At 27.0% G+C, this 27,201-nt stretch overlaps 5 long non-coding RNA genes across 5 annotated transcripts in view; 3 read left to right on the plus strand and 2 right to left on the minus strand.

Moving 5' to 3' along the window:
* LOC126356089 (uncharacterized) overlaps window positions 1-27,201 on the minus strand; it is a 158,421-nt gene that overhangs the window by 67,334 nt on the left and 63,886 nt on the right. The gene's annotated exons all lie outside the window — the stretch shown is intronic.
* The window catches only part of LOC126356090 (uncharacterized), an 89,765-nt gene that overhangs the window by 12,089 nt on the left and 50,475 nt on the right, over window positions 1-27,201 (plus strand). The window lies entirely within an intron of this gene.
* Window positions 1-27,201, plus strand: part of LOC126356091 (uncharacterized) — a 39,772-nt gene that overhangs the window by 7,612 nt on the left and 4,959 nt on the right. The gene's annotated exons all lie outside the window — the stretch shown is intronic.
* Window positions 1,006-25,809, minus strand: LOC126356087 (uncharacterized). Its single transcript, XR_007565582.1, has 2 exons — window positions 25,319-25,809; window positions 1,006-1,825 (listed from the first exon to the last, which is right to left on the minus strand). It is a non-coding gene; the product is annotated as an uncharacterized LOC126356087 (long non-coding RNA).
* On the plus strand, window positions 14,349-20,048 carry LOC126356093 (uncharacterized). Its single transcript, XR_007565588.1, has 2 exons — window positions 14,349-15,954; window positions 18,891-20,048. It is a non-coding gene; the product is annotated as an uncharacterized LOC126356093 (long non-coding RNA).

Here is a 27,201-nt window from a genome sequence, read left to right on the forward strand (position 1 = left end):
ATGAGATAAATAAAATCTTTAAACCAACAAAGAAAATAAAAAAATTCAAAGATAAAGGTAAAAAACTTTTTCAAGCTAAGTACATTAATTTATCATAACGGAACCGTGGTAATGTTCCACGAACCCAAATAAAACCAAAAGATATAATAGCAAGCTTAATAAAAAATATAAAAGAATAAAAATCACCGCCCAAAAAAATTAAAGCCAATAACATTCTTATGAAGACAATTCTAGTATATTCAGCTAAAAAAATTAAAGTAAAACCACCCGCACCATACTCAATATTAAATCCTGAAACTAACTCAGATTCCCCTTCAGCAAAATCAAAAGGAGTACGATTAGTTTCAGCTAAGCAAGAAGCAAAACAAGCTAAAGCTAAAGGAAAAGAAATAATAATAAATCAACAATAAAGCTGATAGTTTATAAAATCAAACATATTAAAACTACCAATTAAAATAATTAAAGACAATAAAATTAAAGCTAAACTAACTTCATAAGAAATTGTTTGAGCAACAGAACGAAGAGAACCTAATAATGAATAATTTGAATTAGAAGATCAACCAGCAATTATAACAGTATAAACACCTAATCTAGTACAACATAAAAAAAATAAAAATCCATAAGAAAAAGAACACATATAAGTTAAATAAGGAAAAATTACTCAAACGGCTAAAGAAATCATTAAATTAAAAACAGGGGAAAAATAATAAAGTAGGTAATTAGATATAATAGGAATTGGCTGCTCCTTACAAATTAACTTAATAGCATCTCTAAATGGCTGAGGAATTCCAACAAAACCTACCTTATTTGGACCCTTCCGAATCTGAATATAACCTAAAACCTTACGCTCTAATAAAGTTAAAAAGGCAACACTAATTAAAATACAAATAACCAATAAAAGAAAATTCAAAATAAATATAAATAAATCATAAAGTATCAATACTATTTGTAGAAAAAATCTACATAAATGAATTCTAAATTCAACACATTAATCTGTCAAAATAGTAAATAAATTAATATTAATCAATATAACAAAAAATATTTTAACCATATGGTCCTTTCGTACTAATATGGATTAACAATCTTATGATAGAAACCGACCTGGCTCACGCCGGTCTGAACTCAGATCATGTAAGAATTTAAAGGTCGAACAGACCTAATCATTGGGCTCCTGCACCCAAAATTTTTCTTAATCCAACATCGAGGTCGCAATCTGCTTTGTCGATATGAGCTCTCAAAAACAATTACGCTGTTATCCCTAAGGTAACTTAATCTTATGATCATAAATTATGGATCAAAATAACAAACATAAATAAATGATATAATAATGAAGAGTTTATCTATTCTTCATGTCACCCCAACAAAACATCATCATTAAATATAGAAAGACAAACAAAAAACTATATAAAAGTAAAATGTCAAGCTCTATAGGGTCTTCTCGTCCTAAAGAAGAATTTAAGCCTTTTGACTCAAAAGTTAAATTCAAAAATTTATTAAGAGACAGTTGATTTCTCGTCAAGCCATTCATTCCAGCCACTAATTAAGAGACTAATGATTATGCTACCTTTGCACGGTCAAAATACCGCGGCTCTTTAAAAATACGCTCAGTGAGCAGGCCAGACCTCAAAATATAAACAAGAGGACATGTTTTTGATAAACAGGCGGAAATCTATTTTGCCTAGTTCCTTATAATAAGTTCACAAGGTAGAAATTTCATACAAATAAATATACTAATTCTATCATTATTACAAAAATTTTAAAATTAAATTAATAATCTTAATAAAAAACCTAAAATATTTATAAAATCAAAATAAAAAATAATGACCTAAAACGTAATCTTAAAGATAGCTGGTTTAAAGCTTACTATTATATTTCTATAAAATAAATTATAGGTTATTAACTTCAAAGCTTATCCCTTAAAGAATAAATAAGTTAATATTTTTACTTAAAAAATTAAATAAAAACAAATAACTTTACAAAATTAAATTTTTTCTTAAGAAACTAGATATCTTGGGAAACGATTAACATCTCATTTCTATAAATAATTTAATAATAATTATGATACATTAACTATAAATTATTTATAAATCAACCCAAATCGAGAAAAGTAAAATAAATACTAAAATTTTGATAAACCCTGATACAAAAGGTACAATAAATAAAATCTACTTAAAAAAATTTAAAATAATATTTCATAAAACACTTACATTACCAATAAACTATAATTTAAAAAATCAATTCTATATAATATACTAAGACAAAAATACAATAAAATTATTATTATTAAATAATTAAATAAACAAAAAATAAATATAATAAAATAAATAATCAAGATATCCTGATTTGCACAGAAAAATTTTCAGTGTAAATGAAACACTTTACTAATAAGTTATATCTTGAAACTCTTCCTAGATACACTTTCCAGTACATCTACTATGTTACGACTTATCTCATCTAAATTGAAGCTACTTTAAAATAAAATAGAATAATCAATAATGAGAGCGACGGGCGATGTGTACACATCTCAGAGCCAATATCAGTTAAATTAAATAAATTAAATTACTATCAAATCCACCTTCATTAACAGTATTTCACTATCAAATCCGTTATAAATAAAAATCTATTGTAACCCACCTCCTCTTAACTATAAGCTGCACCTTGACCTGAAATATTTTATAATTATAAATCTTGAGAATTATAACTCTAAAAAGATTCTCTGATAACGGAGATATACAAACAAATAAATTAAGTAGAGTAAATCGTGTATTATCAATCATGGGGTAGGTTCCTCTGAATGGAATGAGATACCGCCAAATTCTTTGGGTTTAAAGACCTTAACTAATAGTACCCTGGTAAATATAATTAACATTTAAAATAATAGGGTATCTAATAAATTTTAACATTTCACCTTACAAATTTATATTTCAACCCTAATAATATAAACAACTGTTTTAACCAATAATATTCACTTGTATCAATCGTATAACTGCGGCTGCTGGCACGAATTATGCCGATACTAAATCAATTGCTAAATCCAAAATCACTTGATAATTAAATCAAATTACTGCAAAAAGAACATTTAGTCTAACAAAACTTACATATAATACAAAGAAAAAGTGAATAAACAAGCAAGAATAAAACTTTTAAAAATAAAAAATAAGAAAATTTTAAATCTATTAATTCAGGAAAAAATAAAAGATTCAAATATTTAAAGAAAAAAAAAAGAAAAAAACCACAAACATTAACAAAAAAAAAAGAAACGCCCCTATGTATGACCACAACAACTTCTCTATTATATATAATTAAAGATTAATATGGAACATGTATAGCAATAAATGTATTATATTCTTTCTTATTTAATCTTTCTTTTCACTAATAAATAAAGAAAGATTAAATAATATAATAAATATATTTTATACAATTACGTAATTTAATATAATATGTTATTAATATGAATTCTTTTTTTTATATTAAGTTAACTTTCATATATATTAGTTAAATAATCTAATTATAGATAATTTAGATAATTATATTATTATAATTAATATAATTATTTATATTAATTATAATATTTTATATTTAAATTAATAATTTTATTTATTATATCCAATTATAATAATATTAAATATTAAATTACATATTATTATATATATTATATTATAATAACCTATTTTAAGCTAAAAACATAAGTAGCTATAATCCTAGGTAAATAATTGCATTAAAATAATCAATTGATAATGGTAAGATGAACTTATAATACTTTAATTTCAATTAAATGTAATATATTAATATAAATTATTTATTATATATATATATATATATAAAAAATAAAATGAGCAGGATAAATTAATCCTAATTAAACAAAATAATACATAAAAGAATTTCAAAAAAAAAACTTTCGATTTATATATTAAATAAATGAAGTGCCTGATTAAAGGGTTACCTTGATAGGGTAAATAAAGTAAATAAAATTACCTTCATTAAAATTACATAAGATAGAATTAAACTACCTCCTTTAGTATCAAAAACTAACGTGCATCATACACCTTAATGTAAAAAGGTAAGCTAAACAAGCTAATGGGTTCATACCCCATTTATAGAGGTATCAATCCTCTCCTTTTTAATGACCAACAACTCTACAAAACTTCTCTTCCTATCAACATTAATGATAGGAACGATCCTGTCCATTTCATCAAATTCCTGATTTGGGGTTTGAATAGGACTTGAGATCAACTTACTTTCATTTATTCCGCTCCTAACAAGAAATAAAAAAAAATAATAAATGAATCATCAATTAAATATTTTATTGTCCAAGCAATAGCATCGACAATAATATTATTTTCAATTTTGTTGATTCAAATAAAATATCCCATGGGATGGGAAACAGAATTTATCCCATCAATAATAATTAGATCTAGACTATTATTAAAGATTGGAGCTGCACCTTTCCATTTCTGGTTTCCAGAAGTTATAGGAGCATCAAGATGAAATAATTGTTTAACATTAATAACATGACAAAAAATCGCCCCAATAATGGTCTTATCTTATTGTATTCAATTAAGAACTTTTATTTGAACAATTATTATCTTAAGAATTATTATTGGGGCAATAAGAGGTTTAAATCAAACATCCTTACGACAACTTTTAGCTTATTCATCAATCAGACATCTAGGTTGAATAATTAGATCATTAACAGTCAGAGAAAACATCTGAGAACTATACTTCATTATTTACTCACTATTAAGATTAATTATAGTTTTATTATTTAAGCAAATAAATTTATTTTTCATAAATCAAATTTATTCAGCCAGAAATATAAAAACCGAAATTAAATTCATAATATTCTTATCTTTATTATCTTTAGGTGGACTACCACCATTCCTTGGATTCTTACCAAAATGAATTGTAATACAATCATTAATAGAAAACAATATAACAACTATTATAACTATTATAGTTGTATTAACTACAATTACACTCTACTACTATATACGTATTAGATTCTCAGCTCTAATTATATCATACACAGAAAATTCGTGATCTATAAAGATAAAGTCCCAAAAATCAAGAATCATTCTTCCTATAACAGTAATAATTTCAACAATAGGATTGATTTCAACATCAACCTTAATTTCATTATACTAAGGACTTAAGTTAATCAAACTAATAACCTTCAAAGTTATAATTAAAGGAATAATCTTTTAGGCCTTAGTAAAATTTTACACCTCTAGAATTGCAGTCTAGAATCATAATTGAATATAAGACCTAAATATGATAAGAGAGAAAACATCTCATAAGTAGATTTACAGTCTACCACCTAAAATTCAGCCATCTTACCGCAAAAATGATTATTCTCAACAAACCATAAGGACATTGGTACTTTATACTTCATATTTGGAGCATGAGCAGGAATAGTAGGAACATCAATAAGAATACTTATTCGTGCTAAACTTGGCCAACCCGGATCTCTAATTGGGGATGACCAGATTTATAATGTTATTATTACAGCTCACGCATTCGTAATAATTTTCTTTATAGTAATACCTATTATAATTGGTGGATTTGGTAATTGACTTGTTCCACTAATAATTGGTGCACCAGATATAGCATTTCCACGAATAAATAATATAAGTTTTTGATTACTACCACCTTCACTAACCCTTCTTCTTACATCTTCTATAGTAGATAATGGTGCTGGTACAGGATGAACAGTTTACCCTCCTCTAGCAGGAGCTATTGCACACGGGGGTGCATCTGTAGATCTAGCTATTTTTTCACTGCACTTAGCAGGTGTATCATCTATTCTTGGTGCAGTGAATTTCATTACAACAGCAATTAATATACGATCAGAAAGTATAACTTTAGATCAAACACCTTTATTTGTATGATCTGTAGCTATTACAGCATTACTTCTCCTTCTTTCACTTCCAGTTTTAGCAGGAGCTATTACTATATTATTAACAGATCGAAATTTAAATACATCATTCTTTGACCCTGCAGGAGGGGGTGACCCAATTCTATATCAACATCTATTTTGATTCTTTGGACACCCAGAAGTTTATATTTTAATTCTACCGGGGTTCGGAATTATTTCACATATTGTATGTCAAGAAAGAGGAAAAATTGAATCATTTGGAACATTAGGTATAATTTATGCTATACTATCAATTGGACTAATAGGATTTATTGTATGAGCACATCATATATTTACAGTAGGAATGGATGTTGACACACGAGCATATTTTACATCAGCAACAATAATTATTGCTGTACCTACAGGAATTAAGGTATTTAGATGATTAGATACATTATATGGAACTAAATTCAAGTTCAATCCACCATTATTATGAGCTCTAGGATTTATTTTCCTATTTACAATTGGTGGATTAACAGGATTAGTATTAGCAAATTCATCACTTGAAATTGTATTACATGATACATATTATGTAGTAGCCCACTTTCATTATGTATTATCTATAGGAGCAGTATTTGCAATTATAGGAGGTGTCATTCAATGATATCCACTATTTACAGGATTAACTATAAATAATACATGATTAAAAATCCAATTTACAATTATATTCATTGGAGTAAATTTAACATTCTTTCCTCAACACTTCCTAGGATTAGCAGGAATACCTCGACGATACTCTGACTACCCAGACGCATATACATCATGAAACGTAGTATCAAGAATTGGGTCTACAATTTCTATTGTAGGAATCATTATATTCATTGTAATTATATGAGAAAAAATGATTACAAACCGAGCAATTATATTTAGAGCTAACATAAGAAGATCAACAGAATGACTACAAAATAACCCTCCTGCAGAACATAGTTACTCAGAATTACCATTAATCTCTAGATTCTAATATGGCAGATTAGTGCAGTAGATTTAAGCTCTACAAATAAAGGTTTGACCTTTTATTAGAAAATATTTATTAATGGCAACATGATCAAATTTATCTCTTCAAGATGGAGCTTCACCATTAATGGAGCAATTATCATTCTTTCATGATCATACTATGGTCGTATTATTATTAATTACAGTAATTGTAGGTTATGCCCTAAGTTATATATTATTTATTGCCTATACTAACCGTAATATACTTCATGGACATTTAATTGAAACAATCTGAACAGCTTTACCAGCAATTACATTAATTTTTATTGCCCTTCCATCATTACGACTATTATATTTACTTGATGATTCAGTAGATGCAATAATTACAATTAAAACCATTGGACGACAATGATATTGAAGATATGAATATTCAGACTTCATAGATGTAGAATTTGACACTTATATAACACCAGAACAAGACCTAGAAAATGATGGATTCCGACTACTAGATGTAGATAACCGAACAATCCTACCAATAAATACAGAAGTACGAGTATTAACAAGAGCATCAGATGTTCTACACTCATGAGCAGTTCCTGCATTAGGGGTTAAAATTGATGCAACGCCAGGTCGGTTAAATCAAGGAACATTCACAATAAATCGACCTGGATTATTCTTTGGACAATGCTCAGAAATCTGTGGAGCAAACCACAGATTTATACCAATTGTAATTGAAAGAACTTCAGTAAATTTATTTATTAAGTGATTATCTAAGATAATTTAAGGAGTTAGTTAAAATAAATAACATTAGAGTGTCAATCTAAAGTAACTAAAAAAAATTAGTACACCTTGAAATTCATCAGATGACTGAAAGTAAGTAATGGTCTCTTAAACCAAATAATAGTAAATTAACGACTACTTCTGTTATTTGTTATTTCTTGATAATTGATTGAATTATCAATATTTATAGTCAGTGTTTTTGAAAAAGTCTATAAATATAGATATATCTAGAATAATTAATATTAATATGATAAATACTCACATTATTAATGTAATAATTATAGTGATTGATTTAGGCTGAAATATTTCGTTTGATGCAATTCTTGTAATGTAAATAAATAATACTAGTATACCACCAAGAAATGTTAAAAATAAAATATATGATAATCAATATCTTTCTATTATTGTTCCTGTTATTAATCCAACTAGGAAGGTTTGAAGGATAATAAAAAGCATTATTGATATTGGGTGTCTTAATTTAATAAAATTAATATTTATTACATTTGATAATGATATAATTATTATTTTGATCATTTCAGGGGTTAGTTTATTTAAAATACCGGTTTTGGGGACCGATGATGGAAGCTTTTCCACCTCTGAAGTTTTAAAAGTGGGGGCTGGACTTATTTCCGGTTTACAAGACCGGCGTTTTTTTAAACTATTAAAACTAATGTTTATATTCTCTATTTTTACATCTTTATTGATTTATTTTGCTGGTGTTTATGTTTTTTCTTCTAAACGTAAACATTTATTAATGGTTCTTTTGAGATTAGAATATATTGTTCTTTCTTTATTTATGTTAGTTATTGTTTTTCTTATTGAGTTTGATTATGATTATTTTTTTCCTGTTATTTTTTTAGTTTTTTCTGTTTGTGAGGGTGCTTTAGGTCTTTCTATTTTAGTTTCAATAATTCGTTCTCATGGTAATGATTTTTTTAATTCTTTTGGTTTATCTTTATGTTAAAGTATTTATTTATAACTATTTTTTTGATCCCTCTTTGTTTATTAAATAATTGTTGATGGTTGGTTCATTCTTTAATGTTTCTGTCGGGTTTTGTTTTTATAATTTGTGTTTATTCATATGCTGATTTGAATATAATTAGATATTATTTTGGTATTGATTATTTTTCTTTTAGTTTAATTTTACTTAGTTTTTGGATTTGTTCTTTAATAATCACTGCTAGAGGTTCAGTTTATTTAAGTTCATATCATTCTAATTTTTTTGTTTTTATGGTTTTGATTTTAATAATTATGCTTTATTGTTCATTTGCTAGATTAAGTCTTCTTTCTTTTTATATTTTTGTTGAGGCTATATTAGTTCCTACTTTACTTTTAATTTTGGGTTGGGGTTATCAACCTGAGCGTTTGCAGGCTGGTGTTTATTTAATTTTTTATACTTTGGTTGCTAGATTACCTTTATTATTAGTTTTATTATTAGTTTTATGATTTTTCTAATACTTTATATTTTCCTTTATTGGTTGATTTTGGTACTTATTATTTTATGTTTTATGTATTTATAATTTTGGCTTTTTTAGTTAAGATACCTATGTTTTTGGTTCATTTATGACTTCCTAAGGCTCATGTAGAGGCCCCTATTTCAGGTAGAATAATTCTTGCTGGTGTTTTATTAAAGTTAGGTGGTTATGGTATTTTTCGTGTTATAAAGGTTATTTCTTATTTGGGTTTAAAGTTTAATTATTTTTGATTGTCTTTAGGTTTATCTGGGGGTGTTATTGTAAGATTTATTTGTTTTCGTCAGGTTGATTTAAAGTCTTTAATTGCATATTCTTCTGTTGCTCATATAAGAATGGTTATTGGTGGATTGATGACTATGAATTGATGAGGTTGTGTAGGTTCTCTTTCTCTAATGGTTGGTCATGGTTTATGTTCTTCTGGTTTATTTTGTTTATCTAATATTATTTATGAACGTTTAGGTAGACGAAGATTATTAATTAACAAGGGTATAATTAATTTGATGCCAAGAATGGCTTTATGATGATTTCTTTTAAGATCATCAAATATGGCTGCTCCTCCTTCTTTAAATTTGGTAGGTGAAATTAGATTATTAAATAGAATTATATCTTGATCTTCTTTTAGATTCTTTGCTTTGATTTTTTTATCTTTTTTTAGAGCTGTTTATACTTTGTATATATATTTTTATTCTCAGCATGGGAATTATTATTCTGGTGTTTATACTTGTTCTCTTGGTTATTTTCGTGAATATCATCTTTTACATTTACATTGATTGCCTTTAAATATTCTCTGTTTAAAGGGTGAATATTTCTTTGTTTAGTTTGCTTAAGTATTTTAATTAAAAATATTGTTTTGTGGAATCAATGATATGAAGTTTTTCATCTTAGGCCGTGAATTTATTTTCTATTTGTTCTTTGAGTTTTTTTTCTTTGTTTATTTCGAGAACTATAATTTTTATTTTAGGTATTTATTATTTAATAATTGATTATAGAGTTTTTGTTGAGTGAGAGCTTTTCAATTTAAATGGTTCTATAGTTGATATAACTTTAATTTTGGATTGAATATCTCTTATTTTTATATCTTTTGTTATATATATTTCTTCTTTGGTTATTTATTATAGAGAGGATTATATATCTGGTGAAAAGAATATAAATCGTTTTATTATTATTGTTTTAATATCTATTCTTTCTATAGGTTTTTTAATTATTAGTCCTAATTTAATTAGAAGTTTATTAGGTTGAGATGGTTTAGGTTTAGTTTCTTATTGTTTAGTTATTTATTATGAAAATGTAAAATCTTATAGTGCTGGTATATTAACTGCACTTTCTAATCGTATTGGTGATGTTGCTATTTTAATTTCTATTGCATGAATGTTAAATTTTGGTGGTTGAAATTATATTTATTATTATGATTTTATTTCTAATTCTTTTGAAATAAAGCTCATTACTATATTAATTGTTTTAGCAGCTATAACTAAGAGAGCTCAGATTCCTTTCTCTTCATGACTTCCTGCTGCTATAGCAGCTCCTACTCCTGTTTCTGCTTTAGTTCATTCTTCTACTCTTGTTACTGCTGGTGTTTATTTATTAATTCGTTTTAGACCAATATTGGATACTTATAATTGTGGTTGATTTTTACTTTTAATTGGTTGTATAACTATATTTATGGCTGGATTGGGCGCTAATTTTGAGTTTGATTTAAAGAAGATTATTGCTCTTTCTACTTTAAGACAACTTGGTTTAATAATAAGAATTTTGGCTATAGGTTATCCAAAGCTTGCATTTTTTCATTTATTGGCTCATGCTTTATTTAAGGCATTATTATTTATATGTGCAGGTTCAATAATTCATAATTTGAAGGATTCTCAGGATATTCGTTTTATAGGATCAATTGTTAATTTCATACCTTTAACTTCAGTTTGTTTTAATGTTTCTAGTTTATCTTTGTGTGGAATACCTTTTTTAGCGGCATTTTATTCAAAGGATTTAATTCTTGAGATGGTTTGTTTAAGATGAATTAATTGTTTAATTTTTTTCTTTATTTTTTCTACTGGTTTAACTGCTTCTTATTCTTTTCGTTTGTTTTATTATTCAATATCTGGTGATAATAATTTTTATTCTAGATTTTCTTTTGATGATAAGGGTTATTATATTTCATTTGGAATAATTGGTCTATTGTTTGTTGCTGTTTTTGGTGGTAGTCTTTTATCTTGATTAATTTTTCCTATTCCTCATGTGATTGCTTTACCTTATTATTTAAAGTTTTTAACTATTACAGTTGTTATTTTAGGTGCTTATTTAGGTTATCTTATTTCTAATTTTGATTTTTCTCATAATTTATTTTCTTTAAGTATACTTTCTTTTGTTAGATTTGCTGGTTCTATATGATTTATACCTTTTCTTTCAACTAAGTTTATTAGATATATTCCTTTAAAAATAGGTTATTATTCATCTAAGTCATTTGATTATGGTTGAGGTGAATTACTTGGTGGTCAAGGTTTATATAGATTATTTATTTATTTAATTGGTTATATTCAAGGTTGATATGATTCTAATTTCAAGATTTATCTTTTAACTTTTATTTTTTGAATATTTATTTTGGTAATATTGTTTTTCGTTTACTTAAATAGCTTATAATTAGAGCGTGACACTGAAGATGTTAAGGAAGTATTTTTACTTTTAAGTATTTATAAATATAGATATATTATTTTTACAGTGAAAATGTAATGTTTTATTTAAACTATATAAATTTTAGAAATGTTAACGGAGTTTAACCGCTAATATAAAAAGTTAGCAGCTTTCATATTGGCTTTACATTTCCTTAATTGGAACTATTATAGTTCAATTATATTATTAACAGTAATACGCCTCTTTTTGGCTTCAATTAATAAGAATAAGGGTAGTACATACCAATCTTCCAGGTCGAAACTGACTGCAATATTTCGCTTCTTATTCTATTTAAGGTTGATTGATAATATCAATACTTTTTGAATGCAACCCAAATGTTATATTTAACTACAACCCTTTATTCTGCTCATTGTAATGCTCCTTGGTTTCATTCATGGTATAGTCCTCCTAATAGAACTAGAATAAAAAATATTGTTGATACTGTTCAGATTATAATGTCTGAAGTTTTAAATATAATTACAATTGGTAGAATTAGTGCAATTTCTACATCAAAAATTAAAAAGATTACTGCGATTAGGAAGAATCGTATTGAGAATGGTATTCGTGCTGATCTTTTTGGATCAAACCCACATTCAAATGGTGATCTTTTTTCTCGATCATTAATTAATTTTTTTGATAGTGTTGTTGCCAGGATTATAACAATTATTGGAATAATAAATCTAATGAAAACTCTTGTTGATAGAATTAGAATTGTTTTTCTTGATTTATATCAAGCTTTCTGATTGGAAGTCAAATGTACTATTTATACTAGAAAAACAATTATCTACCTCATCAATAAATAGAGATATATAAGAATAATCATACTACGTCTACGAAGTGTCAGTATCATGCTGCTGCTTCAAATCCAAAGTGATGTCTTGGTGAAAATTGATTTATTGAGTGTCGAAGTAGACATGTTGATAAAAAGATTGTTCCAATAATTACGTGTAAACCATGGAATCCTGTTGCAACAAAGAATGTTGATCCATAAACTGCATCTGCAATGGTAAAAGGTGCTTCTCAATATTCATATGCTTGAAGTATTGTAAAGTATAGTCCTAATAACACTGTGAAGAATAATCCTTGTAGTGCTTGAGTATGATTAGATTCCATTAAACTATGATGTGCTCATGTTACTGTTACTCCTGATGCTAAAAGAATAGCTGTATTAAGTAATGGAATTTGTATAGGGTTAAAGGGTTGAATTCCTATTGGAGGTCATAGTATTCCTAGTTCAATTGTTGGTGCTAATCTTCTTCTAAAGAATGCTCAAAAAAAATGAAACGAAAAATAATACCTCTGATGCAATAAATAAAATTATTCCTCATCGTAATCCAATTGATACAAATCCTCTATGTAATCCTTGATATGTTCCTTCTCGTACTACATCTCGTCATCATTGAATTATAGTTAGTAGGGTAATTCCAAATCCAATTATGAATAAGTTAATATTAAATAGGTGGAATCATTTTGCTAGTCCTAATACTAGGACTATTGCTCCAATTGCTCCTGTTAATGGTCAAGGTCTATAGTCTACTAAGTGGAATGGGTGGTTTGAGTGAGTTGTTAACATAGGTTTAATATACTTCTCTAGAATATAGAGTTCTTAGAATTGAGAAAACATAGGCTTGAATTATTGCTACTGCTGATTCTAGAATTAATAGAAGTATTTGTCCAATAATTAGTAATGAGATTAAGTTTATTGCTATAGATGGTCCTGTGTTTCCTAATAAGGTTAATAATAAGTGTCCTGCAATTATATTTGCTGCCAACTGTACTGCTAATGTACCTGGTCGAATAACATTACTAATTGTTTCAATTAGTACTATAAATGATATTAATGCAGGCGGTGTACCTTGTGGTACAAGGTGTGTAAATATATGATTAGTATGGTTAATTCATCCAAATAATGTAAATCTTAGCCATATAGGTAGGGCAATTGCAAATGTTAATGCTAAATGTCTTGTTCTAGTAAAAATATAAGGGAATAATCCTATGAAATTGTTAAATAATATTATAATAAAAATTGAGATGAAAATGAATGTTGTTCCATTAAATGATTTTGGTCCAAGAAGTGTTTTAAATTCATTATGTAAGGTTAAATTTAGTTTATTTCAGATAATGTTAATTCGTGATGGTGTAAGTCAAAATAGTGATGGGATTAATAATAGTCCTAGAAATGTTCTAGTTCAATTTAATGATAAATTAAAGATGTTAGTTGATGGGTCAAATGTTGAGAATAGATTTGTTATCATTTTCAATTTAAGTTTTTTATTTCAATTGTTCCTTTTTCTGCTCTTTTAATAAGGTTAGGTTTATATGAGAAGAAGTTTATTTGATTAAACAAGATTAATGTAGCTGAAAATATAATGAATAGTGAGAATCATATAAGAGGGGATATTTGAGGGATTTGGATATAATTTCCCCATCAGAAGTAGTCGTTAATTTACTATTATTTGGTTTAAGAGACCATTACTTACTTTCAGTCATCTGATGAATTTCAAGGTGTACTAATTTTTTTTAGTTACTTTAGATTGACACTCTAATGTTATTTATTTTAACTAACTCCTTAAATTACTTAGATAATCACTTAATAAATAAATTTACTGAAGTTCTTTCAATTACAATTGGTATAAATCTGTGGTTTGCTCCACAGATTTCTGAGCATTGTCCAAAGAATAATCCAGGTCGATTTATTGTGAATGTTCCTTGATTTAACCGACCTGGCGTTGCATCAATTTTAACCCCTAATGCAGGAACTGCTCATGAGTGTAGAACATCTGATGCTCTTGTTAATACTCGTACTTCTGTATTTATTGGTAGGATTGTTCGGTTATCTACATCTAGTAGTCGGAATCCATCATTTTCTAGGTCTTGTTCTGGTGTTATATAAGTGTCAAATTCTACGTCTATGAAGTCTGAATATTCATATCTTCAATATCATTGTCGTCCAATGGTTTTAATTGTAATTATTGCATCTACTGAATCATCAAGTAAATATAATAGTCGTAATGATGGAAGGGCAATAAAAATTAATGTAATTGCTGGTAAAGCTGTTCAGATTGTTTCAATTAAATGTCCATGAAGTATATTACGGTTAGTATAGGCAATAAATAATATATAACTTAGGGCATAACCTACAATTACTGTAATTAATAATAATACGACCATAGTATGATCATGAAAGAATGATAATTGCTCCATTAATGGTGAAGCTCCATCTTGAAGAGATAAATTTGATCATGTTGCCATTAATAAATATTTTCTAATAAAAGGTCAAACCTTTATTTGTAGAGCTTAAATCTACTGCACTAATCTGCCATATTAGAATCTAGAGATTAATGGTAATTCTGAGTAACTATGTTCTGCAGGAGGGTTATTTTGTAGTCATTCTGTTGATCTTCTTATGTTAGCTCTAAATATAATTGCTCGGTTTGTAATCATTCTTTCTCATATAATTACAATGAATATAATGATTCCTACAATAGAAATTGTAGACCCAATTCTTGATACTACGTTTCATGATGTATATGCGTCTGGGTAGTCAGAGTATCGTCGAGGTATTCCTGCTAATCCTAGGAAGTGTTGAGGAAAGAATGTTAAATTTACTCCAATGAATATAATTGTAAATTGGATTTTTAATCATGTATTATTTATAGTTAATCCTGTAAATAGTGGATATCATTGAATGACACCTCCTATAATTGCAAATACTGCTCCTATAGATAATACATAATGAAAGTGGGCTACTACATAATATGTATCATGTAATACAATATCAAGTGATGAATTTGCTAATACTAATCCTGTTAATCCACCAATTGTAAATAGGAAAATAAATCCTAGAGCTCATAATAATGGTGGATTGAACTTGAATTTAGTTCCATATAATGTATCTAATCATCTAAATACCTTAATTCCTGTAGGTACAGCAATAATTATTGTTGCTGATGTAAAATATGCTCGTGTGTCAACATCCATTCCTACTGTAAATATATGATGTGCTCATACAATAAATCCTATTAGTCCAATTGATAGTATAGCATAAATTATACCTAATGTTCCAAATGATTCAATTTTTCCTCTTTCTTGACATACAATATGTGAAATAATTCCGAACCCCGGTAGAATTAAAATATAAACTTCTGGGTGTCCAAAGAATCAAAATAGATGTTGATATAGAATTGGGTCACCCCCTCCTGCAGGGTCAAAGAATGATGTATTTAAATTTCGATCTGTTAATAATATAGTAATAGCTCCTGCTAAAACTGGAAGTGAAAGAAGGAGAAGTAATGCTGTAATAGCTACAGATCATACAAATAAAGGTGTTTGATCTAAAGTTATACTTTCTGATCGTATATTAATTGCTGTTGTAATGAAATTCACTGCACCAAGAATAGATGATACACCTGCTAAGTGCAGTGAAAAAATAGCTAGATCTACAGATGCACCCCCGTGTGCAATAGCTCCTGCTAGAGGAGGGTAAACTGTTCATCCTGTACCAGCACCATTATCTACTATAGAAGATGTAAGAAGAAGGGTTAGTGAAGGTGGTAGTAATCAAAAACTTATATTATTTATTCGTGGAAATGCTATATCTGGTGCACCAATTATTAGTGGAACAAGTCAATTACCAAATCCACCAATTATAATAGGTATTACTATAAAGAAAATTATTACGAATGCGTGAGCTGTAATAATAACATTATAAATCTGGTCATCCCCAATTAGAGATCCGGGTTGGCCAAGTTCAGCACGAATAAGTATTCTTATTGATGTTCCTACTTTTCCTGCTCATGCTCCAAATAAGTATAAAGTACCAATGTCCTTATGGTTTGTTGAGAATAATCATTTTTGCGGTAAGATGGCTGAATTTTAGGTGGTAGACTGTAAATCTACTTATGAGATGTTTTCTCTCTTATCATATTTAGGTCTTATATTCAATTATGATTCTAGACTGCAATTCTAGAGGTGTAAAATTTTACTAAGGCCTAAAAGATTATTCTTTTAATTATAACTTTGAAGGTTATTAGTTTGATTAACTTAAGTCCTTAGTATAATGAAATTAAGGTTGATGTTGAAATCAATCCTATTGTTGAAATTATTACTGTTATAGGAAAAATGATTCTTGATTTTTGGGACTTTATCTTTATAGATCACGAATTTTCTGTGTATGATATAATTAGAGCTGAGAATCTAATACGTATATAGTAGTAGAGTGTAATTGTAGTTAATACAACTATAATAGTTATAATAGTTGTTATATTGTTTTCTATTAATGATTGTATTACAATTCATTTTGGTAAGAATCCAAGGAATGGTGGTAGTCCACCTAAAGATAATAAAGATAAGAATATTATGAATTTAATTTCGGTTTTTATATTTCTGGCTGAATAAATTTGATTTATGAAAAATAAATTTATTTGCTTAAATAATAAAACTATAATTAATCTTAATAGTGAGTAAATAATGAAGTATAGTTCTCAGATGTTTTCTCTGACTGTTAATGATCTAATTATTCAACCTAGATGTCTGATTAATGAATATGCTAAAAGTTGTCGTAAGGATGTTTGATTTAAACCTCCTATTGCCCCAATAATAATTCTTAAGATAATAATTGTTCAAATAAAAGTTCTTAATTGAATACAATAAGATAAGACCATTATTGGGGCGATTTTTTGTCATGTTATTAATGTTAAACAATTATTTCATCTTGATGCTCCTATAACTTCTGGAAATCAGAAATGGAAAGGTGCAGCTCCAATCTTTAATAATAGTCTAGATCTAATTATTATTGATGGGATAAATTCTGTTTCCCATCCCATGGGATATTTTATTTGAATCAGCAAAATTGAAAATAATAATATTGTCGATGCTATTGCTTGGACAATAAAATATTTAATTGATGATTCATTTATTATTATATTTTTATTTCTTGTTAGGAGTGGAATAAATGAAAGTAAGTTGATCTCAAGTCCTATTCAAACCCCAAATCAGGAATTTGATGAAATGGACAGGATCGTTCCTATCATTAATGTTGATAGGAAGAGATGTTTTGTAGAGTTGTTGGTCATTAAAAAGGAGAGGATTGATACCTCTATAAATGGGGTATGAACCCATTAGCTTGTTTAGCTTACCTTTTTACATTAAGGTGTATGATGCACGTTAGTTTTTGATACTAAAGGAGGTAGTTTAATTCTATCTTATGTAATTTTAATGAAGGTAATTTTATTTACTTTATTTACCCTATCAAGGTAAACCTTTAATCAGGCACTTCATTTATTTAATATATAAATCGAAAGTTTTTTTTGAAATTCTTTTATGTATTATTTTGTTTAATTAGGATTAATTTATCCTGCTCATTTTATTTTTATATATATATATATATATAATAAATAATTTATATTAATATATTACATTTAATTGAAATTAAAGTATTATAAGTTCATCTTACCATTATCAATTGATTATTTTAATGCAATTATTTACCTAGGATTATAGCTACTTATGTTTTTAGCTTAAAATAGGTTATTATAATATAATATATATAATAATATGTAATTTAATATTTAATATTATTATAATTGGATATAATAAATAAAATTATTAATTTAAATATAAAATATTATAATTAATATAGTGTCAGTATCATGCTGCTGCTTCAAATCCAAAGTGATGTCTTGGTGAAAATTGATTTATTGAGTGTCGAAGTAGACATGTTGATAAAAAGATTGTTCCAATAATTACGTGTAAACCATGGAATCCTGTTGCAACAAAGAATGTTGATCCATAAACTGCATCTGCAATGGTAAAAGGTGCTTCTCAATATCCTTGTAGTGCTTGAGTATGATTAGATTCCATTAAACTATGATGTGCTCATGTTACTGTTACTCCTGATGCTAAAAGAATAGCTGTATTAAGTAATGGAATTTGTATAGGGTTAAAGGGTTGAATTCCTATTATAATTGGTGGATTTGGTAATTGACTTGTTCCACTAATAATTGGTGCACCAGATATAGCATTTCCACGAATAAATAATATAAGTTTTTGATTACTACCACCTCCACTAACCCTTCTTCTTACATCTTCTATAGTAGATAATGGTGCTGGTACAGGATGAACAGTTCACCCTCCTCTAGCAGGAGCTATTGCACACGGGGGTGCATCTGTAGATCTAGCTATTTTTTCACTGCACTTAGCAGGTGTATCATCTATTCTTGGTGCAGTGAATTTCATTACAACAGCAATTAATATACGATCGGGAAGTATAACTTTAGATCAAACACCTTTATTTGTATGATCTGTAGCTATTACAGCATTACTTCTCCTTCTTTCACTTCCAGTTTTAGCAGGAGCTATTACTATATTATTAACAGATCGAAATTTAAATACATCATTCTTTGACCCTGCAGGAGGGGGTGACCCAATTCTATATCAACATCTATTTTGATTCTTTGGACACCCAGAAGTTTATATTTTAATTCTACCGGGGTTCGGAATTATTTCACATATTGTATGTCAAGAAAGAGGAAAAATTGAATCATTTGGAACATTAGGTATAATTTATGCTATACTATCAATTGGACTAATAGGATTTATTGTATGAGCACATCATATATTTACAGTAGGAATGGATGTTGACACACGAGCATATTTTACATCAGCAACAATAATTATTGCTGTACCTACAGGAATTAAGGTATTTAGATGATTAGCTACATTATATGGAACTAAATTCAAGTTCAATCCACCATTATTATGAGCTCTAGGATTTATTTTCCTATTTACAATTGGTGGATTAACAGGATTAGTATTAGCAAATTCATCACTTGATATTGTATTACATGATACATATTATGTAGTAGCCCACTTTCATTATGTATTATCTATAGGAGCAGTGTTTGCAATTATAGGAGGTGTCATTCAATGATATCCACTATTTACAGGATTAACTATAAATAATACATGATTAAAAATCCAATTTACAATTATATTCATTGGAGTAAATTTAACATTCTTTCCTCAACACTTCCTAGGATTAGCAGGAATACCTCGACGATACTCTGACTACCCAGACGCATATACATCATGAAACGTAGTATGAAGAATTGGGTCTACAATTTCTATTGTAGGAATCATTATATTCATTGTAATTATATGAGAAAGAATGATTACAAACCGAGCAATTATATTTAGAGCTAACATAAGAAGATCAACAGAATGACTACAAAATAACCCTCCTGCAGAACATAGTTACTCAGAATTACCATTAATCTCTAGATTCTAATATGGCAGATTAGTGCAGTAGATTTAAGCTCTACAAATAAAGGTTTGACCTTTTATTAGAAAATATTTATTAATGGCAACATGATCAAATTTATCTCTTCAAGATGGAGCTTCACCATTAATGGAGCAATTATCATTCTTTCATGATCATACTATGGTCGTATTATTATTAATTACAGTAATTGTAGGTTATGCCCTAAGTTATATATTATTTATTGCCTATACTAACCGTAATATACTTCATGGACATTTAATTGAAACAATCTGAACAGCTTTACCAGCAATTACATTAATTTTTATTGCCCTTCCATCATTACGACTATTATATTTACTTGATGATTCAGTAGATGCAATAATTACAATTAAAACCATTGGACGACAATGATATTGAAGATATGAATATTCAGACTTCATAGACGTAGAATTTGACACTTATATAACACCAGAACAAGACCTAGAAAATGATGGATTCCGACTACTAGATGTAGATAACCGAACAATCCTACCAATAAATACAGAAGTACGAGTATTAACAAGAGCATCAGATGTTCTACACTCATGAGCAGTTCCTGCATTAGGGGTTAAAATTGATGCAACGCCAGGTCGGTTACCTGAAATAGGGGCCTCTACATGAGCCTTAGGAAGTCATAAATGAACCAAAAACATAGGTATCTTAACTAAAAAAGCCAAAATTATAAATACAGAAAACATAAAATAATAAGAACCAAAATCAACCAATAAAGGAAAATATAAAGTATTAGAAAAATCATAAACCTTAAATAAAACTAATAATAAAGGTAATCTAGCAACCAAAGTATAAAAAATTAAATAAACACCAGCCTGCAAACGCTCAGGTTGATAACCCCAACCCAAAATTAAAAGTAAAGTAGGAACTAATCTAGCCTCAAAAAAAATATAAAAAGAAAGAAGACTTAATCTAGCAAATGAACAGTAAAGCATAATTATTAAAATCAAAACCATAAAAACAAAAAAATTAGAATGATATGAACTTAAATAAACTGAACCTCTAGCAGTGATTATTAAAGAACAAATCCAAAAACTAAGTAAAATTAAACTAAAAGAAAAATAATCAATACCAAAATAATATCTAATTATATTCAAATCAGCATATGAATAAACACAAATTATAAAAACAAAACCCGACAGAAACATTAAAGAATGAACCAACCATCAACAATTATTTAATAAACAAAGAGGGATCAAAAAAATAGTTATAAATAAATACTTTAACATAAAGATAAGCCAAAAGAATTAAAAAAATCATTACCATGAGAACGAATTATTGAAACTAAAATAGAAAGACCTAAAGCACCCTCACAAACAGAAAAAACTAAAAAATTAACAGGAAAAAAATAATCATAATCAAACTCAATAAGAAAAACAATAACTAACATAAATAAAGAAAGAACAATATATTCTAATCTCAAAAGAACCATTAATAAATGTTTACGTTTAGAAGAAAAAACATAAACACCAGCAAAATAAATCAATAAAGAAGTAAAAATAGAGAATATAAACATTAGTTTTAATAGTTTAAAAAAAACGCCGGTCTTGTAAACCGGAAATAAGTCCAGCCCCCACTTTTAAAACTTCAGAGGTGGAAAAGCTTCCATCATCGGTCCCCAAAACCGGTATTTTAAATAAACTAACCCCTGAAATGATCAAAATAATAATTATATCATTATCAAATGTAATAAATATTAATTTTATTAAATTAAGACACCCAATATCAATAATGCTTTTTATTATCCTTCAAACCTTCCTAGTTGGATTAATAACAGGAACATTAATAGAAAGATATTGATTATCATATATTTTATTTTTAACATTTCTTGGTGGTATACTAGTATTATTTATTTACATTACAAGAATTGCATCAAACGAAATATTTCAGCCTAAATCAATCACTATAATTATTACATTAATAATGTGAGTATTTATCATATTAATATTAATTATTCTAGATATATCTATATTTATAGACTTTTTCAAAAACACCGAAACTATAAATATTGATAATTCAATCAATTATCAAGAAATAACAATATCTTTAGAAAAATTATATAATAGTCCAACATTCATTATTACAATAATAATAATAATTTATTTATTTTTAGCACTACTAGCAGTTGTTAAAATCACCAATATTAATCAGGGACCTATTCGTAAAATAAGATAATTACTAATGAATAAACCCTTATGATTAAGACATCCTTTAATTAAAAATATTAATAACTCTTTAATTGACTTACCTGCCCCAACAAATATTTCATTTTGATGAAATTTTGGATCCCTATTAGGGTTATGTTTGGTAATTCAAATCGTAACTGGACTATTTTTAGCTATACATTATACATCAAATATTGAAATAGCATTCAGTAGTGTAGTACACATCTGCCGAGACGTAAATAATGGTTGAATTATCCGAACCTTACACACAAATGGAGCATCTATATTTTTTATTTGTATTTACTTACATGTAGGACGGGGATTATACTATGGATCTTATATATATATACATACCTGAATAATTGGTACAGTGATTTTATTTTTAGTTATAGCAACTGCATTTATAGGATATGTCTTACCCTGAGGCCAAATATCTTTTTGAGGTACAACAGTAATTACTAATTTATTATCAGCAATCCCATACTTAGGAACAGATTTAGTCCAATGAGTATGAGGAGGATTCTCTGTTGATAATGCAACATTAAATCGATTCTTCACATTCCATTTTGTATTATCATTTATTATTGCTGCTATAGCAGCAATTCATTTATTTTTTCTTCACCAAACAGGATCTAATAATCCTCTTGGACTAAATGGAGATATTGAAAAAATTCCATTCCACCCATACTTTACCTTTAAGGATTCTATTACATTTGTAATAATAACATCATTATTAATTATACTATGTTTAATTAATCCTTGCCTATTAGGAGATCCAGATAACTTTGTACCTGCCAACCCATTAGTAACACCAGTTCACATTCAACCAGAATGATATTTCCTATTTGCATATGCAATTCTACGATCTATCCCTAATAAGTTAGGAGGTGTTATTGCATTATTTTTATCAATTAGAATCTTAATAATTTTACCATTTTATAATAAAACACCATTCCGAGGCATTCAATTTTACCCTATTAATCAAATTTTATTCTGAATTATAGTAGTTGTTGTATGCTTACTAACGTGAATTGGTAAACGACCTGTTGAAGAACCTTATATTATAACAGGTCAAATCTTAACAATTATTTACTTCACATATTTCTTAATTAATGTCCATGTCGCAAACGCATGAGATAAATTAATTAAGGAATAAAGTTAATTAGCTTAGGAAAAGCATATGTTTTGAAAACATAAAATTAGAAGTTTAACTCTTCTATTAACTTTTCTCAAAAAATTTCACTAAACAAATGAGATAAATAAAATCTTTAAACCAACAAAGAAAATAAAAAAATTCAAAGATAAAGGTAAAAAACTTTTTCAAGCTAAGTACATTAATTTATCATAACGGAACCGTGGTAATGTTCCACGAACCCAAATAAAACCAAAAGATGTAATAACAAGCTTAATAAAAAATATAAAAGAATAAAAATCACCGCCCAAAAAAATTAAAGCCAATAACATTCTTATGAAGACAATTCTAGTATATTCAGCTAAAAAAATTAAAGTAAAACCACCCGCACCATACTCAATATTAAATCCTGAAACTAACTCAGATTCCCCTTCAGCAAAATCAAAAGGAGTACGATTAGTTTCAGCTAAGCAAGAAGCAAAACAAGCTAAAGCTAAAGGAAAAGAAATAATAATAAATCAACAATAAAGCTGATAGTTTATAAAATCAAACATATTAAAACAACCAATTAAAATAATTAAAGACAATAAAATTAAAGCTAAACTAACTTCATAAGAAATTGTTTGAGCAACAGAACGAAGAGAACCTAATAATGAATAATTTGAATTAGAAGATCAACCAGCAATTATAACAGTATAAACACCTAATCTAGTACAACATAAAAAAAATAAAAATCCATAAGAAAAAGAACACATATAAGTTAAATAAGGAAAAATTACTCAAACGGCTAAAGAAATCATTAAATTAAAAACAGGGGAAAAATAATAAAGTAGGTAATTAGATATAATAGGAATTGGCTGCTCCTTACAAATTAACGTAATAGCATCTCTAAATGGCTGAGGAATTCCAACAAAACCTACCTTATTTGGACCCTTTCGAATCTGAATATAACCTAAAACCTTACGCTCTAATAAAGTTAAAAAGGCAACACTAATTAAAACACAAATAACCAATAAAAGAAAATTCAAAATAAATATAAATAAATCATAAAGTATCAATACTATTTGTAGAAAAAATCTACATAAATGAATTCTAAATTCAACACATTAATCTGTCAAAATAGTAAATAAATTAATATTAATCAATATAACAAAAAATATTTTAACCATATGGTCCTTTCGTACTAATATGGATTAACAATCTTAGGATAGAAACCGACCTGGCTCACGCCGGTCTGAACTCAGATCATGTAAGAATTTAAAGGTCGAACAGACCTAATCATTGGGCTCCTGCACCCAAAATTTTTCTTAATCCAACATCGAGGTCGCAATCTGCTTTGTCGATATGAGCTCTCAAAAACAATTACGCTGTTATCCCTAAGGTAACTTAATCTTATGATCATAAATTATGGATCAAAATAACAAACATAAATAAATGATATAATAATGAAGAGTTTATCTATTCTTCATGTCACCCCAACAAAACATCATCATTAAATATAGAAAGACAAACAAAAAACTATATAAAAGTAAAATGTCAAGCTCTATAGGGTCTTCTCGTCCTAAAGAAGAATTTAAGCCTTTTGACTCAAAAGTTAAATTCAAAAATTTATTAAGAGACAGTTGATTTCTCGTCAAGCCATTCATTCCAGCCACTAATTAAGAGACTAATGATTATGCTACCTTTGCACGGTCAAAATACCGCGGCTCTTTAAAAATATGCTCAGTGAGCAGGCCAGACCTCAAAATATAAACAAGAGGACATGTTTTTGATAAACAGGCGGAAATCAATTTTGCCTAGTTCCTTATAATAAGTTCACAAGGTAAAAATTCCACACAAATAAATATACTAATTCTATCATTATTACAAAAATTTTAAAATTAAATTAATAATCTTCATAAAAAACCTAAAATATTTATAAAATCAAAATAAAAAATAATGAACTAAAACGTAATCTTAAAGATAGCTGGTTTAAAGCTTACTATTATATTTCTATAAAATAAATTATAGGTTATTAACTTCAAAGCTTATCCCTTAAAGAATAAATAAGTTAATATTTTTACTTAAAAAATTAAATAAAAACAAATAACTTTAAAAAATTAAATTTTTTCTTAAGAAACTAGATATCTTGGGAAACGATTAACATCTCATTTCTATAAATATTTTAATAATAATTATGATACATTAACTATAAATTATTTATAAATCAACCCAAATCGAGACAAGTAAAATAAATACTAAAATTTTGATAAACCCTGATACAAAAGGTACAATAAATAAAATCTACTTAAAAAAATTTAAAATAATATTTCATAAAACACTTACATTACCAATAAACTATAATTTAAAAAATCAATTCTATAAAATATACTAAGACAAAAATACAATAAAATTATTTATATTAAATAATTAAATAAACAAAAAATAAATATAATAAAATAAATAATCAAGATATCCTGATTTGCACAGAAAAATTTTCAGTGTAAATGAAACACTTTACTAATAAGTTATATCTTGAAACTCTTCCTAGATACACTTTCCAGTACATCTACTATGTTACGACTTATCTCATCTAAATTGAAGCTACTTTAAAATAAAATAGAATAATCAATAATGAGAGCGACGGGCGATGTGTACACATCTCAGAGCCAATATCAGTTAAATTAAATAAATTAAATTACTATCAAATCCACCTTCATTAACAGTATTTCACTATCAAATCCGTTATAAACAAAAATCTATTGTAACCCACCTCCTCTTAACTATAAGCTGCACCTTGACCTGAAATATTTTATAATTATAAATCTTGAGAATTATAACTCTAAAAAGATTCTCTGATAACGGAGATATACAAACAAATAAATTAAGTAGAGTAAATCATGTATTGTCAATCATGGGGTAGGTTCCTCTGAATGGAATGAGATACCGCCAAATTCTTTGGGTTTAAAGACTTTAACTAATAGTACCCTGGTAAATATAATTAACATTTAAAATAATAGGGTATCTAATCCTAGTTTATTATTTAAATATCACAGATTCATAAAAAGGGCCACAAATAAATTTTAACATTTCACCTTACAAATTTATATTTCAACCCTAATAATATAAACAACTGTTTTAACCAATAATATTCACTTGTATGAATCGTATAACCGCGGCTGCTGGCACGAATTATGCCGATACTAAATCAATTGCTAAATCCAAAATCACTTGATAATTAAATCAAATTACTGCAAAAAGAACATTTAGTCTAACAAAACTTACATATAATACAAAGAAAAAGTGAATAAACAAGCAAGAATAAAACTTTTAAAAATAAAAAATAAGAAAATTTTAAATCTATTAATTCAGGAAAAAATAAAAGATTCAAATATTTAAAGAAAAAAAAAGAAAAAAACCACAAACATTAACAAAAAAAAAAGAAACGCCCCTATGTATGACCACAACAATTTCTCTATTATATAAAATTAAAGATTAATATGGAACATGTATAGCAATAAATGTATTATATTCTTTCTTATTTAATCTTTCTTTTCACTAATAAATAAAGAAAGATTAAATAATATAATAAATATATTTTATACAATTATGTAATTTAATATAATATGTTATTAATATGAATTCTTTTTTTATATTAAGTTAACTTTCATATATATTAGTTAAATAATCTAATTATAGATAATTTACATAATTATATTATTATAATTAATATAATTATTTATATTAATTATAATATTTTATATTTAAATTAATAATTTTATTTATTATATCCAATTATAATAATATTAACTATTAAATTACATATTATTATATATATTATATTATAA

This window comes from Schistocerca gregaria, chromosome 3, assembly GCF_023897955.1.
Source record: "Schistocerca gregaria isolate iqSchGreg1 chromosome 3, iqSchGreg1.2, whole genome shotgun sequence".
Taxonomy (NCBI): domain Eukaryota; kingdom Metazoa; phylum Arthropoda; class Insecta; order Orthoptera; family Acrididae; genus Schistocerca; species Schistocerca gregaria.